Here is a 15,568-nt window from a genome sequence, read left to right as displayed (position 1 = left end):
TCTAGCAACAACAACAAAAAAAAGGAACAAAGAAAAAGAAAAAACAATCAAGGATGTAAAGCAATAGCTCCAAGTGCAGATGAGATGTAAGTCCTGATTCTGCCATATACAGGCTGAGTATCCATTATGCAAAATGAATGGACTAGATGTATTTTTCCATTTTGGAGCTTTCAGGATTTGGGGGCATTTTGGATTTTGGACACAGGGATTAGAGTGATTTGACCTGTACTAACTAGGACCTTGAGGGCAAGTCCTGCTACTTCTTTTAGCTTCAGTTTCTTCATCTGAAAAATAACAGCTTCATCCAAGAGTTGTGAGGATTAAAGGATATAATGCATATGTAACACTCTTGGTATTGTTAGTGGCATATACTTATAGGCCCTTTTTAAATTATTACTATACATGGTTCAATACCTAGTCTTCATGGCTGGGCACAGTGGTACACACCTGTAATCCCAGCTACTCAGGAGACTGACGCAAGAAGAATAGTAGTTCAAGGCCAGCCCAAAAAAAGGCCAGGAGGGCATGTCTCAGGTGTGGGCCTGGCTCAAGCTCCAGTTAAATGCTCCACTATACACAAAAAATCTCAACAGGACAGTTTCTGCATTAGCTTGTGTGCACACACGGTATTTCTCTCCTCTGAACCACATAAGAGAGTGTTGCATATACCATGCCTACGTAACCTTACTACTTCAGTCTGTACTTCTTAGCAGCAAAGAAGGCGCTTACGTAACCACAGCTCTAGTTTTCAAATTCAGGAAATTTAACACTTATACATAACTCTAATCCACCACCTCTATTCCACTTTTGTCAGCTGATCTAATCATACCCTTCCTCTAGTAATGGGTCCATCCCAGGGTCACCAATGAGACCCATGTGTCACAACCCTGGTCTCCTTGTATCTCGGGCATGTATTCACTTAAGCAGTGTTCTATGGTGTCAACATTAATCTCCTAACTCCACACCTTTCCCTCCACACCTAGATGTTTCTTCAGGTAAGACTGTAACACTCCCCTGTTTCGCTAAAACCTTTGCTAAAAACCAATGAGCAGTGCTCACATCAGCAGCACAGATCCTAAAACTGGAATGATACAGAGAAGATTAGCATGGCCCCTTGCAAGGATGACACACAAATTCCTGAAGCTTTCCATATTTCTTTAAAAAAATCAACAAACACTATTTTGGCAGTGTCAACATTAAATACTGCAGAGTCGAGTAGTATGTCAGGATTGCATTTCCTTCTCCAAAGTTCTAACCTGGCCCACCAACCCAGCGAAATGAAGGACAAGACTCCTATTGCAAGCATCAAGGTTGAACATCTCCTAAAATATGCATGAGAACTTGACAGTGGGACCTGCAGGCTTTTCTCACCTTTACCATGATGTGACATCTTAGAAATCTTTATAAAAGTAAAGCATCACTGAACCTTTCTACCACACACATTCCATCCTTGAGCACTCAATGAGAAACTGCTCGGTTCCCTACTTAAAAATAAAACCTTCTACTCACAAACAAGAAGAGCTCAAGCAAGTAAGACAGTGAGCGACATGGATGACAAGGACACAGGTTATATCCAAGCCATCTGGTTCTTATTCTTACCAAAACAAAGCCCTGATCGAGGGGAACAGATAGAGAAAGACACTGCTACCCAGGACCCACACGTGAAGAAGGTTCTTACCATTGGGCATTCATAAAGCAGGTGACAAACAGAGATAGCTCATAAGGCACAGGGTGATAAGACACAGAACTATGATTCCACGGATTCTGACAGGGCACTCAAGCAAGTCATTTTTCATGACTGAGCTCTGAGATAAATGGGATGGGAATGGTACATGAAGCAGAGCAAGACAAAAAGAAAAAGCACACAGGAGAGCATGTGACGGACAGAAGAAAGTCAGCATGGCTACAGCAAGAGGTGTGGGAGGGGCACAGGAATGGTGACTCGCCCTCACACCAAGTTCGGGAACCTGATCCCTATTCTAGGGGTAGCAGCAAGCTAAAGGCTCCCGACAGGGGATGATTTGGATCTAGAAACTTAAAAACAAATTTCCTTTCCTTTTCAATAAAACTGAATTATAATTGTCTACAGATCTAAGTGGCAGTAATTAAGACACAATGTGGATCAGGCACCAGTCTATAAAAAGGACACATGTAACCACACTGGAGAAAAAACTAGGACTGACAAAGTTCAACACTTGCTTTTCTAACTAAACTTCACACTTGTGCCAGGCATGGTGGGGCACACCTGTAATCCCAGCACTCGGGGCACTGAGGTAGGAGGATCATCAGTTGGGTAAGACTGTTTTGAAAAAAAAAAAAAAAAAAAAAAAAAAACCAAACAAACACCAGCTAAAACCTTCATATATGTACTACTAGCTGATAATAAGAGGCCTTGGTTTTCACATACATATATGCCAATTTAAGAAAGCTCAAAATAAAACTCAACCTTCAAATTTTTAAACTCCAGATTGACAAGGAATATTTCAGAAAAACAGATTAGTGCTGCAACTCATAAAAATCTCAGTTTAAATACAAGACATAGAGAACACTGTATTATGTCACACATATATATATATATATACATATATATATATACATACATATATATATATATATGGAAAAGATCCTAGTGAGTCCAAATTTTTAAAAAGAAGACCCCATTTAAGAAGTTAAAAGAATATAGAAGAAGGCACCTAAATAATTTTATGAATAAGGACAGACTCACAAAAATCAATCTGAGGCTGGGGCTGGTGGAGTGGCTCAAGCAGTAAAAGCACCCGCCTAGCAAGCGTGAGGTCATAAGTTCAAACTCCAGTACCACCAAAAAAAAAAAAAGCAAACAAAAACCAACCTGTAAATTAATTTTTTCCTGCTTCAAATTAGCACAGAGAAAGTATAGGGGGAAATGCACTTACCAAATGAAGTTTGCTCTTGAGAACTACTTCTACTGGAAGGTTTCAAAAGAATATCTGCAAAAGAAAAAACAACTGTTGTTTTATAGTGACAAATATAATCAAGTCACTTAGATCTTCCCAGTAAGACTTCTGTCTGCACGCCATGAGACTAGATTTTAACCTGCTGCAATATGGCCTGTTCAGTCACCATAGGCTCTAGAATGTCTCACTGCCCAGGATGGACCCGTGAAGAATCGGCAAGCCTTAGAAAGCGCGTTCTGGGAACCTCCAAGTCTGCCACTCAAAAGTCTTCCTCAGTCTAGCAAGGATCATTTCTGACAGCTCATCAGAGGTATCTATGCTGCTACAGAAACAGGTTCTTTAAAACCTATGATCACAGCCACTCTGGACTTGGACTGCTAGTTGGTTTAAAGTCTTTTGTACACACAACGGGCTCCTAAACCAAGAAATCTAACTTTTTGTTTGAGAAATAAAATGACAGTATGTAAGTCTAAACACAAAGAATTCCTGTAACTAGGCAATCTGAACTTTATAGGAATAAGAAACCTAATCAACATAATTGCTTTGTGCAAATTTCAGTATCTGCAGACGATTCACCCTGTAGGCTGACTGTTTAAATGACTTGAAGTCACATAAATGAATACCACCGTACAGAATGCCAAAGGACAGAGTCCAGGAAGGTAGACAGCTACAATAGGCTGGTGACTTCCCAAGCAGACGTATGTCCAGTAGGTAACTGGGGGGAAATGGGAGTAAACTCAAAACAGAGGTCAACTCCATGGGTGAGATTGAATAAAGGAATGCACTACACCTATTTTGAATTATCTGACAAATTTTAGAAGTTACTCGATTTATTGTCAAAATGAGACATGAATATACATGTGTTTATGTAAAACTTCCACAGTGCCCATGAAGTTTCAAAAGATGGGCCAAACAAGGCAGACTCAATACAGAGACTGGGGTAGGTCAACTTCAGTGCCAGTAAGGACTCCTCCCAATAACCATCTCCTGGGCTAGAAACAAGCATGTCATTGTAACACACTGCCAAAACAACAAAACACAGCTCATGCCTCTAGGGATTACTTGCAGATAAGGGCCACACAAAGGTTGAGTCTCAAAAGTCCTCTCAAGGTACCATCCTTGGATGCAGATCAAGTATACCTCAGGAGAGAAAGATTAGTTGTGTTTGGGTGACCTTGGATTTCCACATATTTAAAGAGGCAGAATGTATTGCAGTTATGTTAAAGCAATTAACTAAAGGACCTAATATTACAAGGGCTATCCAAACACATTAGGCACTGACAGACAAAACCAGGGCAAGGGAGTGGGGCAGAGGTTATTTAACCTTAAGCTAACCCTTACATGTTAGAGTTACCCATAAGTTCCATCACCAAAGAGGTATGGGAGCCAAAAATTTAAATCCTTAAGTTACCTGAAATAAAGTGTAAATTTTTATCAACACATATTGTAGATAAGAAGAGAAGGGAGAGGGAACAAGGAGAGGTGAAAGAGGAAAAACAGGAGGGAAGGAGGGGGGAGAGAGGAGAAGAGAAAGGCAAAAGAAATAGGCTCAGAGCACAACTTCAGTATGGAGGCAATATTAAAAATTTCAGAGGTGTTAAATTTTAAGAAGTAATAGGCAGGATCACTGAATGTTAAGAAGATGACTGAATCACCAGCATTAACGAAAACCCAAGCATTCATCAGCTGAGTAAAGTCACTGTGGTTTAGACTTACTCCCTGAACTCAAGTTTCCTAAAGGCCTTTGATGCTGAAGTGTAAATGAAAACAAAAGTAAGGAGACAGTGCAGAAGCAGACTGTGTTCACGCCCGATGTAAGTAGCAGAGGTTCGATTATCTGACAAGGATTTGTGAGAGGTAGGTGCTACTCTAGACATTGGAGATGTAATAGTCAACAAAACAAAGTTCCTGCTCTTCCACAGCTGCCATTTCTAGTGCCACCTGATCTTCTCGCCAGCTTGAAGGCGCTCAGAATGACTTTTTCCCTACTCGTGACCATGCCTTGAAAAAGATACATACAAAACTGAGCCAGTGGACTGACTCAGTGAGTCCTCCACGCAATATGCTTAAAACAAAACCACAAACTCTATGTCTTTTCTACCTTTTTGGAAACACTAAGGCCTGTGAGGATTCAGAGCCCCAGATGCAATTTTATGATCAGTGTACTACATTTCCCTGACAGCTGTGGGGCACAGATAAACAGCTTAAGTATTATCATTTCCTAAATAAAAACCACCATCCTTTCTCTAGAGAAGCAAATCCAGTAAGTTGTCAGAGACAGCTGGACTCCATGTTATAGTCACATTTCTGTATTAAAGAGCTTGTAGCGGTAGTAAGTCTTTTGAACCAGGAACACATGATACTGTCACAACATGTAACACTTGGTCTCAACAGAGAATGACAGAGACCAGTCTTGTATAATCCTGTAACTACACATGTGATACAGACTGTATGGCTCATTACATAAATTGATTTTTTTAATGTGAGAGATTCTGAATATATTCCTCAAAGGGGGTTAGTGATCAATGTCATTCATCTTCATTTAGCAGCTCAATTGGTGCCATCTGCTTTTCTAAGTGTGGCCCTCAATATGTGAGAAGTTGAACGCAAAGCAAATTGTGCTCTGGTATTTGTAGACACTGGATTTGATTGTGCTTCATAAGCACGTTATTGATCTTCAAACCTCAAGAAAACAGGCACAAGGAAGCCCCCAAGTTCCCAGCAAAGATATAACTATCAACCAGTAGGACTCCTGTCTGGTAATATGGGGCATGGACTCAGGGCCACAGGCTTGCAGGCAGGTGCTTCACCATGTGAGCCACTCTGCCAGCACTGATTGGTGCCCTTTTTAAGATCACTTGTTTTATAAGCATTTTTCTTTTAAGCTTCATCCCTGTAAAGGGGGAGAGGGACAAAGCATCAACCGAATGTAATCTTTATCACTAAAAGATTAAACCAAAGATCACGTACAACTTGCTAAAAGAGAGAGAGACTGTCCTGACTTGCTCTCAGTAATCACTTCTATGCAGAACACATGCTCATCATACTTTTATTTTAAATCATTAATAGGATTATAAGAAAGTTCTATAAGAAATCCATGTCCCCTATGAAAGAGAACAGGGTAGGCATTTTACTACTGAAATTAAGAATTAAAATCTAATTTTATTAGGCAACATTTAGGTTCACCACCTGAAATGAAGAAATGTTCTCTATCTCCTAAGAGGGAGGAAAAAAAACCCTCTATAATTTAACAGAGAACAAAAAAAAAAGAAATACTGAAGTCTCAGTTATTAAGAGATGATAGGAAATCCGTCGTTTGGTCACTAGAAATTAAATGAATTAAAGCCAAGCAGGATCACGCTAAGTACCAAAGATGGTTCAGTCTCTATAACTGCCATGAAAAGGTAAGAACTACCTACAGCATCGGAAAAAGGTTTCCTGACTTCTGTTCCTTTGCCTGTTCCAAGGTCCACCTTTAGGAAAGCAAATTCCTACACACTCATTAGCGTCCTGCACCTGCTCCCAGTCAAATTCTGGTGAAAGAATGAACTGGCTGTGTTTCCTGCCATTCTCCCTCTTCTCTCCCTTACCATGCCCCAAATCATCAAAGTCCTCCCCAGCAATGCACAGATCAAATGTTCTATCAAAACAGAAAAAAAAAAGATTCAAGTTCCAGAAATTCGTGAACATTTAAAATTTTCCCAGTTATACTCTTGTAATAACTTCTGCCCCCTTAGCACATTATTTCTTAACACTAAACCACAAAATTCATCCCTCCTGCCTCCTATCACTCAAAAAAGTATTATTTCAAGTGAATTTTCTTGGATGAGAGGCCCAAAATGAGCAATCCTTATGAAGATGAGTCATTTTAAAAATACGTTCTCAACTGAGGTTTTTGATAAGGTTTAAATTAAGAGCTCCCATTTTTTATGGACGCAACAGAAATTACCCTATGAGTAGGTAACAAAGGCAGCTAAAACCTTAGGCAAACTTTTGAAACCTGCCAATTTTACACTGCTTATGCTAATATGCACTGCTTCTGAATCCTGCCATAAAATAACAAAAACAGAATCTCCCACTCTATTCTAACCCTACCCCATTTCTCTGAGCAACAACCTAGCAGATTTCTTTTCTACAAAGACAAGCAACTAATCTGAAGATCAGCTTGTGAGAGGAACTCAAAAGTATGCCCATGTATAAATGAGCGTGTACTTTCTATTTTGCCTAGATATTAAACACCAATTCTAGGAAAAATATGGATGTAAGCTATACTCAAAAAAAAAAAAAAAAAAAGAAAAAAGCTCTCAGTACCCCAACCTAGCTAATCTGTACACTGCTTATCAGTATATGAATATTTTATTAGGAATGGTAATGTCCCTCTCCCTTTTCTGTAAACAACTCCTACTGAGTTTTGTGCAGAGTAATAATGTGCATCAAAATGAACAAGAACCAGAAAGCTAAATGAAAACACAGACCCATCCTTTAAGCATACAATTTAATAAAAAAGAATTTAAATTTTAACTGCTGTTATCACAATTAAAAATTGTCTTTCTTTAGTCAGCCAAACAGGACATTCAGAGGAGACAAAATTCAGAAAGTAGAGGCTGTGTAAAATGAAAAGAACCTACCCTTTTACTGGTCTAGTCAAAATTTATATTCTGGCAATTCAGGAGGGAACTACTCATATTTCTGAAAACAAGCCAATAAAAACTCAAATAACCTCTAATAACCACACACCACAATGCAGGCTCTGTTTACATGGCAAACTGAAACACCTAAGCTGTCTGAACAGTTCTCCTTCGATTACTTAATGGTCAAGAGATCAGAAATTGTCTTGACCCTGAGCACCATCTTCAACACATTCCCAGAAAAAGGCCCACCCTTTTAAACAACCAGTATTTATCTCAGGCAAACAGAAGGATACGTGAGACTGCCATCCGAACACACACAGGAACTTCTTCAGCTAAAGGCAAAAGGCAGAATTCATCAAAATGCTTTACTTAAAAGGAAAGGAAGTGAAGCACTAAGTTAGTAAGGACTAACAAGAAGTGAGGAGGGGTTCTCCTTGTGCTTTTAAATAGCACACTTAAACAACTCAGGCAAATTCAGACAACCTGGTACGCACTGAAGAAAACCCTAAACTCTGGCAACCTCTTAGGCTATCACAGTGCTTTGCTTATCTCATTAATCAGAAAATTGGAAAGGGGGGAGCTTCATTTTTTAACAGTATACTGTATTAATTACATTCATGCTTGGCATTTAAATATTGGTGAAATGCTCTCTTATGGTGAAAAAGCAGCCTAAGGAACCCTGTTCTGCACACACCATAAAGCAATCTAAATACAACTGCTCATACAGCAAAGCCATAAGCAGCAGTCCGGCATGGCACTGAACGTCTGTAGTCCCAGCTACCTGGGTGGCTGAGGGAGGAAGATTTCGAGTTTGAGCAATGGAATGAGACCCCAATCTCAAAACAAACAGAAAACAAATACTAATCGATTCAGAAAAAAAAAATCCAAATATACTTAAATTCTCACCGCGAACGGGCATGAGCCGGTGAACAGGACTGCTGGCAGCAGTCCTCTAAGTCACCCTGAGCCACTATGTTTCATATACCTTCCAGCATGAAGAATCTGTCAAAGGAACTAACGACTGAAAGGGAAGGAAGGGATGCAGCACTTATCCAAGCTCTCTGATAAACATAAGCACCATGGCTGGACACATTCTGTACTACTTCTGTTCTTAGTCAAGACACACAGAGAGGGCTGGAGGTAGGGCTCAAGCGATAAGAACGTTTGCCTTGCCTAGCACAAGGATCTGAGTTCAAACTAATACTTTAAAAACAAATCAAAAAACAACATATATATGCTAAAATCCAGGTAAACAGAAGAGGAGGAAGAATTTACACTCTACTTTCTGACATCTACATTCTCAGTCTCCTTATGCACATCTAAGCTAAACCCTATATTCCATGACAGTTATTTTTTTTCAACAGGATTACTTTCACCAGTGTTCCTGTGGCATGGTATACATCACTGGCACTATGGAGATTATTTGAATGAAACAAAAGTACTTTTTAAAAAACCATTTAAGCTAAGCACTGAAAAAGATTCTATTTTATTACATCTGAGATGCCATCAAATTCAAGACACAGTATTAAATCTGTACAACACTAGGAAAAAGTAATCTTACAATCCAACTGTAACGTGATGTTATTTTTAAGATGCATTCCTGGGGTTGTGGATTTAGCTCAGTGGAAGAGCGCTTGCCCGGCAAGTGCAAGGCCCTGAGTTCGGTCCCCAGCACCGAAGGAAAAAAAAAAAAAAAAAAGATGCATTCCCATTGAGTATACAAATACAACAGAAATTCATGTAGCTAATTTATTAATGGGAGGGTTGGATGACAGAGCCCTATCTACTAATACAAGCTCTTCATATAAAGAAGCTGCACCATAACTGTCACTCAGAATGCTCCGTTCCCTCATTTGTCTTCATAAGACGTACTTTCCAGTCCATGCACAGGCTGAGATCTTTCAGGAACAGGCCTGACTAGGGCCACATGCAGTCCTATTAGCCTCCCTCAGGGTTTCGGTGAGCTCCTCATGCGTTCCACAACCCCGCCTGTTACTGGAGCGCAGGCCCACCGGGTACAAATCTCTTCTGAAGTGTCCATGTAGCACCTCCAACTCCACATTTCCCAGACGGACTCCAGCATAGGCCTCCTTCCTCTCTCCTCCCCCTCTACAGCTCCTTGTGTAATACTCCAGAGAGAATCAGTCATTCTAGCTCTTCCAGGAGAGAAACTGACTATATTTCAAGAAATCACTGTTTTTGAAATGTTCAATTTCTAATTTCTATCATTCTATTCCATGCCACCAGTGTCATCACCACTTGGTTTAGCAAATGCAGTCTCAAACATTTGTTGAATCAAATTCAATTGAAGCTTAGTTACCTAAAAAAGTAAAGTGATCACAGAAGTCTTTCAAATAAACTTACAATAGAACTGGTTCTGGTTATTCCCTGACATTTCCCTAAAATGTCCCTGCTCAAAATCATGCCCTAGACTGGAGCAGTGATGCGTATCTGTAATCCTTGCACTAGAGAAGCAGAGCAGGAACACAAGCGTTCAAAGGCAGCCTGGGCTATGCAGTGGGATTGAGGCCAGCGTGGGCAACATATCAAGACTGAAAACAAAAAACCTACACATTTCTGAGATGGAGACAGAAGATCATGGTTCAAGGCCAACCAGAACAAAGAAAGAATGAGACACCCCCCCACCCCATCTCCCATCTTAAAGAACAAGCTAAGTGTGGTAGTTCACACTGTAATTCCAGCTACATGGGAGGCACAGGTAGCAGGATCACAGTCGAGGCCAACCTGAGTAAAAAGCATGGCACACTACCTGAAAAATAATTAAAGCAAAAAAGGCTTGGGAGTGTGTCTCAAGTGGTAGAGTGCTTGCCTGGCAAGCAGAAGGCCCGAGTTCAAACCACGGGACTGTACCCTCTCCCTCCCCCAAACACAGTCCTACAACCTACATGCAATTGAACTTTTCTACCCTTCTATTTTCTACTCTTCTGCTCCCTGATTTACTCGTGCTGCTTTATCCACTTGGATGAATCCTATTCATCTCTCAATGCTTGGCCTGAGAGCATCTCACACTGTGAAAGCTTCCCTGCAGAGTTCGCTGTGCGATTTCAGCATAGCCTTTCAGCTGAAAAACTCCTATGTGTCATAACTACTTATGCTTCCATCAGACCCACGACACAGAATGACTTCCTAGGTCATTTTCTTCTCAACATCTGAGCCCAAGGACCTAGCATTCTCTTAAGCATGGGGGCATTACAATACAGTGTAGGGAAGAGCAAATCTAGAAACAGACACTTTAGGATGAATTTTGGCTCCAAAACTTGCTTGTCTCACTTTGGGAAGGTCACTCAGTCCTCATCTGTAAAATGGAGATAGCATTAGAACAGAGTTATTATATTGATGTCTTCAAGTCAATGATAATGAATACCCCATTCTTATGAAGAGAAGGAACTTGCTCAGTAACTTTCAAATAAATAAAAATAATCTAGGTGAATAACAGAAATTAACCAGAACATTCTACTATCTATCCCTCAATAAATATCTCAAACATTCCCATCGTCCATTTTTAAATCTCTTTATTCCAATTCTTACCATAAATTCAACGTTTCTGTCTGCCTTTCTTCACGTAGAATAAATCATCAGGAAAGACACACAAACTTGCCACTATTCACTATAAACTTTCAAAGTCTGGAATAATGGATATGTAATTTTGATTTAGCAAAAAATTTTCTAAGGGGCTAGGTAGCTCATACCTGCAAATCCCTGCTACTCAGGAGGCAGAGATCAGGCAGATCCCAGTTTGACGGCAGTAGAGGCAAAAAGCTAGCAGGAAGCCATCTCCATCAATAAGCCTGGCACGGTGGTTCACACTTGTAATCCCAGCTACATGGAAGGCCTTATGTAGGAGGACTACTGTCCAAGTCAGCCCCAGGCAAAAACAAGGGACTCTCCAGAAAATTAACTAAAGCAAAAAAGGGCTGGAGGCATGGCTTAGCTAGTAGAGCACCTGCCTAGCAAGCAGGAGGCCCCAAGTTCAAACCCTAATTCAGCCCAAAAGAAAACGTAGACATCACTTAACTAAGGAAGCCAAGCTATACTAAGCATGGTCCTCTACCACTCAGTTGCCTCTCGGGCTACTGCAGTGCTAACCTCATGCTGACAGGAGCTACAAGATCTCCCCACTACGAGGGCTGTCAGGTCTTCCTCAAATTAGGAGGTTCCTCTTCCCTCAAGGACATTCTAAGGTCATCCCCAGTTCCTAGCCAGTGTTTCTGTTATTTCCTGCACCCCGGACTGCCTTTGCTATGCCACCAGTCCCAGCCTCATCCAGCATTCCAAGCCACTGAGCTGTGGCTGCGTCTTTGTAGGTACACGTAAGGTAGCATTCTCTTTTTCTATTTCTCTCCCCAACTCCACTTGCTCTTCCCTCTCCCCCATATAAACCACTATAAGCTCTGTCAAAACATACACAAGGAGGATTCCAAGATGGCAGCTCGAGGGAAGAAGCAGAAAGCGAGCCTCCTACAGTAAAATCTTGCAGAAACGCTGGAGACACACCTTGCAGGCAAGGCCACCGAGAAGAGGCAAAACTTTGACCCCTCCACACCTCCAGCCTGCACAGAGAATCTCCACTTCATGTTAAACGGAGAAACCAGGAGGGCCCCCGGGCCACCAGTTGCCCGCGTCCAGAAGGCTTGGGAAGACACAGACAAGCTTACAGTTGCTTAGTACACTGTCTCTCCCTGTTTATATCTTTGAAACTTTTTTTGTTTCTTTGTTTTTTTTCCACTTGATTATTTGTTTTTCCCTTTTCCTTTAACTTCTTTGCTTTCCATCCCCTCTCACCCTTCCATTCTAAATATCACTAGTGCTATTATTACAAGCCACACAGTATTAATTGCACACAGTACAGGGACAATAACAATATCAAGGGCAATGATGGGAAGACAGAAAAAACAGGGAAACCAGTTTCCCCACAGCAAAAAATTAGTACAGAAAAAATTAGTAAAAAATTAGAACCAGAGGGAAATGAAGAAAACAGATACTCAGATCCAGACTCCAACAAAATGAAGATAAACTATGCCAAAGAACCCAATGAAGCCCACAAGAATAATTTAAAAGAAGACATACTACAGGTACTCAATGAGAATTTTATAGAGATGATACTGGATAGGGTCAACCAAAATGTACAGGAGACACTCAAGAAATTCCAAGACAACAAAAATACAGAATTTGAAAAAGCAAAAGAAGAAATAAAGGAAACCACAGAAGCACTGTATAAACACCAAAGTGAAACAGAGAACACGATTAATAAACAGATAAATGAACTCAGGACAAAAGTAGACAACATTAAAGAGGAAATGACCCAGGATATGGAAAACCTCAGAAAAAAGAACGAAACAGAACTGCAAAACAAAACGGAAGGCCAATCCAGCAGAATAGAACAAACAGAACACAGAATCTCAGAACTTGAAGATGAAATGGTAATTAAAGGAAAAACCGAAGAACTGTTAATTAAACAACTCAAGACCTGTGAAAAGAAAATGCAAGAACTCACCAACTCCATCAAAAGACCAAACTTGAGAATCATGGGAATCAAAGAAGGAGAAGAGATGCAAGCAAAGGGAATGTGCAATATATTCAACAAAATAATAACAGAAATTTCCCAAATCTAGAGAAAGATATTCCCATACAGATGCAAGAGGCCTCCAGGACACCAAACAGACCAGATCAAAATAGAACTACCCCACAACATATCATTAAAACAACAAGTTCAGAAACTAGGGAAAGAACACTGAAGGCTGTAAGAGAGAAAAAACAAATAACATACAAAGGTAAACCCATCAAAATCACAGCAGACTTCTCAACAGAAACATTAAAAGCAAGAAGAGCGTGGGGTGAGATCTTCCGGGCACTGAATGAAAATAACTTCAACCCCAGGATACTCTACCCAGCAAAACTATCATTCAAAACAGATGGAGCAATAAAAGTCTTCCATGATAAGCAGAAACTAAAACAATATGTGACCACAAAGCCACCACTACAAAAGATTCTTCAAGGGATTCTGCACACAGAAAGTGAAACCCAGCATAACCATGAAAGGACAGGCAGCACCAAACTACAGGAAAAGAAAAAGCAAGGAAGTAGAGAGTAACCTCAACTTAGGTACACACAGTCAAACCTTCAAACAACTAAGACAACTAAATGTCAGGAATCACCACATACCCATAAGTACTAATGCTTAATGTTAACAGACTTAATTCCCCCATCAAAAGGCACTGCTTGACGAAATGGATTAAAAAGATCCAACAATTTGTTGCTTACAGGAGACCCATCTCACCGACAGAAATAAGCATAGGCTAAGGATGAAAGGCTGGAAGAAGATTTACCAAGCCAATGGGCCCTGAAAACAGGCAGGAGTAGCAATACTTATCTCTGACAAAGTAGACTTCAAACTTACATTGATCAAACGAGATAAAGAAGGACATTCCATACTAATAAAAGGGGAAACAGACCAAAAGGAAATAATAATTATCAACCTATATGCACCCAATGTCAACGCACCCAATTTCATCAAACATACCCTGAAAGACCTAAAAGCATATATTAACTCCAACACAGTGGTTGTGGGAGACTTTACTACCCCATTATCATCAATAGATAGGTCATCCAAACAAAAAAATCAATGAAGAAATCCAAGATCTAAAATATACAGTAGATCAAATGGGCCTACTTGATGTCTACAGAACATTTCATCCAACTTCTACACAATATACATTCTTCTCAGCAGCCCATGGAACCTTCTCCAAAATAGATCATATCTTAGGGCACAAAGCAAGCCTCAGCATATATAAGAAAACAGAAACTATACCGTGCATACTATCTGATACAATGCAATAAAACTAGAACTCAACAACAAAAGTAAAGACAAAAATCTTGCAAACAGCTGGAAACTAAATTAATTACTAAACTCATTACTTAATGAACAATGGGTCACTGATGAAATAAAAGAGGAAATTAAAGTTTCTGGAAGTCAATGAAAATGAAAACACAACCTACCAGAACCTATGGGACACAGCAAAGGCAGTTCTGAGAGGAAAGTTTATAGCCATGAGTGCATATATTAAAAAGACTGAAAGATCCCAAATCAATGACCTAATGATACATCTCAAACTCCTAGAAAAACAAGAACAAGCAAATCCCAAAACAAATAGAAGGAGAGAAATAATAAAAATAAGAGCTGAAATCAACGAAATAGAAACCAAAAAAAAAACATACAAAAAAGAATTAATGAAACAAAAAGTTGGTTCTTTGGAAAAATAAAGATCGACAGACCCCTGGCAAACCTGACTAAAATGAGGAGAGAAAAAACCCAAATTAGTAGAATCAGGAATGCTAAAGGGGAGATAACAACAAACACCATGGAAGTCCAGGAAATCATCAGAGACTACTTCGAGAACCTATATTCAAATAAATTTGAAAATCTTAAAGAAATGGACAGATTTCTAGACACATGTGATCATCCAAAACTGAACCAAGAGGACATTAATCACCTGAATAGATCTATAATACAAAATGAAATTGAAGCAGCAATCAAGAGTCTCTCCAAAAAGAAAAGTCCAGGACCTAATGGATTCTCTGCTGAATTCTATCAGACCTTTAAAGAAGAACTGATACCAACCCTCCTTAAACTGTTCCACAAAATAGAAAGGGAAGGAAAACTGCCTAACACATTTTATGAAGCCAGTATTATACTTTCCCAAAACCAGGCAAAGACACCTCCAAAAAGGAGAACTATAGGCCAATCTCCTTAATGAACACTGAAGCAAAAACCCTCAACAAAATAATGGCAAACCAAATTTAACAACACATCAAAAAGATTATTCACCATGACCAAGTAGGCTTCATCCCAGGGATGCAGGGGTGGTTCAACATATGAAAATCAATAAATGTAATAAACCACATTAACAGAAGCAAGGACAAAAACCACTTCATCATCTCAATAGATGCAGAAAAAGCCTTTGATAAGATCCAACACCATTT

At 39.8% G+C, this 15,568-nt stretch overlaps 1 protein-coding gene and 1 non-coding gene across 10 annotated transcripts in view; one reads left to right on the top strand and one right to left on the bottom strand.

Moving 5' to 3' along the window:
* The window catches only part of Mtmr3 (myotubularin related protein 3), a 131,134-nt gene that overhangs the window by 57,790 nt on the left and 57,776 nt on the right, over positions 1 to 15,568 (bottom strand). For all 9 annotated transcript variants that reach the window (XM_074061277.1, XM_074061280.1, XM_074061283.1 and 6 more), the window contains exon 2: positions 2,916 to 2,969. The gene's annotated coding sequence lies outside the window, so the exon portion shown is untranslated. The remainder of the gene's footprint in view (positions 1 to 2,915; positions 2,970 to 15,568) is intronic.
* Positions 1,052 to 1,157, top strand: LOC141419065 (U6 spliceosomal RNA). Its single transcript, XR_012443737.1, has one exon. It is a non-coding gene; the product is annotated as a U6 spliceosomal RNA (small nuclear RNA).

The sequence above is a fragment of the Castor canadensis genome, chromosome 18 (genome assembly GCF_047511655.1).
Source record: "Castor canadensis chromosome 18, mCasCan1.hap1v2, whole genome shotgun sequence".
Taxonomy (NCBI): domain Eukaryota; kingdom Metazoa; phylum Chordata; class Mammalia; order Rodentia; family Castoridae; genus Castor; species Castor canadensis.
Note: the sequence above shows the minus strand (reverse complement) of the source record. Positions and strands in the feature narration are given on the sequence as shown.